Genomic DNA, 5764 nt, shown 5'->3' on the forward strand with positions numbered 1-5764 from the left:
CAGACCTTAACGTAAAACTGGTGCTTACAATTTGATTACCCACGATTCAGCAATCTCCGCTTGAACCACTTGACCCATCTTGTAGTTTCATTTCTTGGATTTTTTAAATGGCTCTTGCCTGCCTGTGAGTCGACGACGTTCTTGTCGAACCCAGAACAGTGGGAGATGGAAACCAGAACAATGGGAGATGGTGTATTTTTAACGGGGAGGGACAGGGAAAGAGGGACTCGTCTTACATCTAAAGGAAAGGGAAAGAGAAGGGGGGAAACGGTAGCCCAGATGGAGCCGGCTTTATTGTCTCCAAAGCCATCTGAAGATGAGTTTGTGCCTTTTTTTTTTAATTGATGGATTTGGTGCAGCTGGATTTTCTGAAGTTTGAGGAACAATGCCTTAAGTTAAAAAAAAAAAATAAATAAAAAAATAAAAACAAAACAAACAAACAAAAAAAAAACAACAAACCACAAAGAACACAGCAGTTCGTTGAATATTTTTCCTCTGGTTGGGAAAGCCAAGAACTGCCATCAGGAAGGAAGACTTTTTGGCTTGTGCTGGCATGATGGTGGGAAGCAGGCATCAGCTGAACAGAACGTCTCCAAAAACTGTCTACAAGTTTGGATTTGTTTTCTTTTCTTTCATTGCTGTTTCAAAAAAAAAAAAAAAAAAAAAAAAGGAAAAAAGGAGAAAAAAAAAAAAAGGAAAAAAAAAATTAAGGTAGTTGCCAAGAAAGTGGCAAATACTGTTGGGTCTTTGAAATTCAACCATTTTTAAAAACAAATTTTCAAATGTTTTCTCTCTTCTACATTATCTAGTAATTGAACTTATCAATTTGGTTGTTGAAGCATGTATTAGACACAAACGCAGGTTTAAGACTGGAATGCTTTTTTTTAAAAGCAACTAGCATGAGATATTGCTTAAATTGTTAGGTATAAATATATATATGTGTATAATGTATATTCCAAATGTATTCCAAGCTTAGAAACCGGATTCCTATGAATTACTGATAAAAATATTTATGATGCATTTATAGAAAAATATATGTAATAAATGCATACTATACCAGTAGCCATTGGAAGCTCCCTAGGGACAGATTTGCAAATTGGAACGTAAAAGGTGCTTTTGGAAAAGGATCCAGGTTGAAACTCGAGGACTTTGAGGCGACAGGTTGGAAAGTTTTTCAGAAAGCCAACACGTTAGCCACTGGGCAACTACCCTAAACATTTGTATTTTAATTTAAGGTTTTTAGTTGTGATCCTTTTCTAACAAACAAAAGAAATGAGTTTTTTATAGCAAAGACTATGAATTTGCTGTTAATTTTTATATCGATATTTCACAAAACCCTAAAGAAGCCTTGTTTGTGTGACTCTTGACGTTTTATTTTCTATTTGGCAGGTTTCATTTCCAAACGGCAATAGCGTCTAAACCTTTTTTTCCTCCCACTTTTCTGGCTTGTACATTATCTTCCTCTTTTTTTTTTTTTTTTTTTTTTTTTTTTTTTGTCCTTCCCCCCCTCCCCGCCTTTTCCCTGAAGTCTTTTGTACAGTGAGCAGCTTTCTGCGGGCGTAAGGGACTGTGGCAGATTGTCAGAGTTTATTTTTCGGAAAGGGTGCGTTTTTATCGAGGAGGAGGGGACGCGATGGGCTCTTTTGTATAATGATACCGCCGACTGTATATTTCCTCCGTTCTGTTATAGTAGCTATGTAAAGAAAATAAGGAGTTTTCTTACCTTCGACATAGTAGTATTCCAATGGGCGATGTCTTTGTCCTCCGCGCGGATCGTAGGGAGGATTCCGGGCGGCCGCGGTAGCTGCCCACCCTTGGGAAGGTTTGTCGGACGCTGGTGGGACAGCCGGCATTTTTCTCTCCGCCGGACAGACGGCCGCGCAGACACGCACGCACACCTCCCCACGTCCTCTTTCTCTCTTTCTCTTTCTCTCCTCTTCTTCTTCCCGTCACTGGTAGGGTTGGAGAACTTTTCCTGAAAGTTGGTTGGGTTTTTTTTTTCCGGTTTGGTTTGGTTTTTTTTTTTTTTTTTTTTCTTTTTTCGGTCCCCCTCCCCGAGGAGGTCGTCGCCCGGCACCAGCGGGACCTTCAGCCTCGGCGGGAGAAGCAGCAGAGCCCTGCCGCCGAGAGTTCGAGCAGCTTAGAGGAGAGCGGACCGACACGCGTGCCTTCTTACAGCAGTGTAGGATAGCACACACCCCTCGGCCAAACAACCAAGGGTTGCTTTTTTTTTTTTTTTTTAATTATTATTTTATTATTATTTTATTCTGTTACGATGACGATTGACGGGGTCGCTTCCAGCAACTTATTTTTTTTTCCAGTTCTCGAAGCGGCCGTTTTTCATTCCATTCAGGACTCGCTCGTGGGAGGAATTTGAAGCGTAGTCGTACGTGTGAGCAAATGCAAGAGGCTTTTCTTTTAGTCCTCGGTTTATAATGCAATTTAAAAACCAGACACTACTGTATTTGAGTTTTGCAAACCCAAGTACGTGTTAAAATTACGAATCGCTTTGGTCACATAGGACCATCCTCAGCATATTCTAAAAACAGCCTTCCCGTGTAACAACACGCCGTACCTGGAGATGATGTGGTTTGGGTTTCTTTTCTTTTTTTTTTTTTTTTTTTTTTTTTTTTCAACCGACCACTTTGCTGCTGTGATCTAAAATTAATCTGGCTGCCGAATCTGGTGACTGACTTTAAATTTTCCTTTCGCCACGGGCACGCCGCGGGCAGTAACCGCGTTTACACGACTGTTTCTGTTGTCAGCTCTTCCCTGGCGGGTTTTTGTATTTCTCCTCTCGGTCGTGGCAAAGCTTTTTATTTCATTTACATGTTCCCGCGAGCTGCCGGCCGGCCATCCTGACCCGGTTTCTTTTTAAAAATCGGAGGAACTTACCGGGATGCCGCCTTCCTTTCTTTCCATCGTTTCGCTCAGCTTTTGGCCAGGGATGGAATGATTTTTCCCCGAGACGTCGGAGCTCGTCTCCTCCAAACTCCTGGCGACGCGGATGCGTTTCGCAGCGGCACCCGCTCCCCGGGCGAGGTCGGGATGTTCTTTGGGGCCGGCGCAGACGCGGGGAGGGAGGAAAGAAAGAGCCCTCGTTTTGAGGCTTGCCGGGGGGGGGTGGTGGTGGGTTTTTTCACCTTTTGAGCCGTTAGCTACTTCATTTCAGGTGACTTTGCCGTAGGGCGGCTGCGCTGGCAGGGCGGGAGCCCGGGATGCTCCTGCAGCCCAGCCCGGCACGGTGCTGCCCGGGGCATCCTTCGTCCCTGCTGGGAAGGAAAGGAGCATCTTTAAATCCTCTTTACAGAGAAGCCAGGCCCAGTTTGCAGTACACAAGTAATCATTTGGGGTTGGTTGTTGTTGTTGTTGTTGGCTTTTCGGTTGGTTGGTTTTGGTTTTTTGGGGTTTTTTTGTTGTTGGTATTTTTTTTTTTTTTTTTACTTTCGATACAAAACATTCCTTTTTTTTTATTAGTCGCAGTCATGTATTCATTCCATTCTTCCTTTTGTAAACTTTTTTGGGCCCACGTCTTTTACGGGCATTGATATATATAAATATATATATAAATATATATGAATATATTTTTTTAAGTTTCCTACACCTTGAGGTTGCATGGTCTGTAAGGTTGGCATGTCTTTATATTGTATACAGATTTTGCACGCCAAACTTGGCAGCTTTGAAAATGGGGGGGGGGAAAAAAAAAAAAAGAAAAAAAAAAGTGGTTTTGGGTTTTTTTGGGTTGGTTGTTTTTTTTTGTTGGTTTGGTTTTTTTTGTTTTGTTTTTTCCTCTCGTGGCATTTGCGGAGACTAAAGGTTGGGACGTTGTTGTCACACATGCGCGCACGCGCACCCACGCACGCACCCACCCACACAGCTACACACACAGGAAGGAGAGTGGGAACATTTTTTGCGTCTTACTGAACTTAATAAGAAATTGTGCTTTTTATTGTTAAAAAAAAAAAAGAGTAAATGAAAAGGACTACTTAAACATTTCTCATTTTAAGAAGAAAAAAAAGAAAAGACGTTTATCTAGCACTTGTGACTTACCAATAATAGAGTTTATTGTATTTATGTGGAAACAGTGTTTTTAGGGAAACTACGCAGAACACACAAAGTAAACTGCCTGTGTCGTCATTTTCTTCTGGTTTTTTTTTTTTTTTTCCTTATAATTTGGGTTGGTACTTTCTTTTGATTTCTCGGCTGGGTGGGGAGGTTGGATGCAACCCTTTGTCAACACATGTAGTCATTAATTCTAAGGAGATGAATGACGAGGACTTTAAAGAGTTAACTCTTCAGCACAGCTGCGTTAACTTTTTTAAAATTACTTTTACATGATGTATTATTGCTAGGTTTCACTTTAAACAGTCGTGTACTGTGCAACACTGTGGTTTAAAAACGAGACTTTACATCAAAAGGAAAAACATGTTTCTTCATTGTCATGAAGTTGAGCTCGTTCTCAGCTCATCTTCACTTTGTCTTTGATATTGATGAAAAAGTATCCTATTGAAAGAAAATAAATTAACACTTTTCTGTGCTCCATAGTGGAGGCGCTATTTTCCAATTTATGAGGATGACAAACTTATATATATAATATATATATAAAAGTGGGGGGGGGAGGGGTTGAAACATTATTCACCCAAGAGCTTATTACAGATATGTAGTATCGAAAAGTTGTAACTATATTATATTCTACTTTATACCTATACATGCTCAGTATGACGTCACCATTGGTAGCAGCTACCGGTTTACGCTGTAATTTAGACACAATTTCACTCTTATTGTATGGACCCTACTTTAAGTGATGGTAGCATTCTTTGTGCTAAATTTTCTGATGGTCCTTTCTTTTACTTGGTGGAGTTGGAATATTTTTCTCATTCTTGTTTTTGTTTGGGGTTTTGTTTTGGTTTTTTCTCTTTTATCTTTTCTTTTTTTTTTTTTTTTTTTACTGGCCAATGGTGTCTTTCTCTGACAGTACCGACTTCAATTTCAACTTTATTAGGAGTCCAGTATTTTGTACCACATTATGACAACTTGTTATTCTTGTGGTGTAAATAAAAAGAAAAAGTTAATTATAGTACCACCTTGGTTTCTGTTGCTGATCTTCTTTTCATCTGGTGCCTTCGGTGTGATTTCATCTGCTTTAAACCAAACGACTTCTTGGTGTCGTGGAAGGGGGGGTTTCGGTGCTGAAGCGGCTTTTTGGTGGAAAGATACCCGTGCGTACGTCGGGACACTGCTTGTCCCTGGAGCCTGCTGAACCATCTAAAATCAAGTTTCTCCATGTATGTCAACTGGAAGCATCTTCTGAGATGGCAACCAGCTACGCTTCAGATCCGATAGCCTGTCACTGTCTCCCTCCTGGATGGAGAAGACAAGTCCTTGGGGCTCCTAAGGCTGGTGGACCTCTGTGGAGTGAACTTTGCCCATCGTGTGGGAACTGCTGCAGAGCAACCCTGGCGCGAAAGGGAACAAGCCTGACGCTGTCGGAGCAGCCTTCAGCGTAGTGTCCCAGCCCGTGAGTAGTTTGTGAAGCAGGGATGAGCAGTCAAAGGTAGTCTAGGGCCCACTCGTGGCTTCGGTGTCTGTTACACCGTTGGCAATACCTAAGTAATTAGCCAAGGAGAAAATCACCTTTCCTTCTACAAGCCTGGATGCTCCTTGCTCGTGTGGGAAGGAGCCTGCCACGCTCAGGGATTATCTCCGAGGACGTTGCGTTAGCCCGTCTGCTCGGCGCGGCAGCGCGAGGAGCTGGGGGTCTGCT

At 42.0% G+C, this 5764-nt stretch overlaps 1 pseudogene; it reads left to right on the plus strand.

The window, feature by feature from the left end:
• The first annotated feature begins 3786 nt into the window (after nucleotides 1–3786).
• LOC104631975 (uncharacterized) lies at nucleotides 3787–5533 on the plus strand (annotated as a pseudogene).
• The last annotated feature ends 231 nt before the right edge of the window (nucleotides 5534–5764 follow it).

The sequence above is a fragment of the Balearica regulorum genome, chromosome 6, assembly GCF_011004875.1.
Source record: "Balearica regulorum gibbericeps isolate bBalReg1 chromosome 6, bBalReg1.pri, whole genome shotgun sequence".
Lineage (NCBI taxonomy): Eukaryota > Metazoa > Chordata > Aves > Gruiformes > Gruidae > Balearica > Balearica regulorum.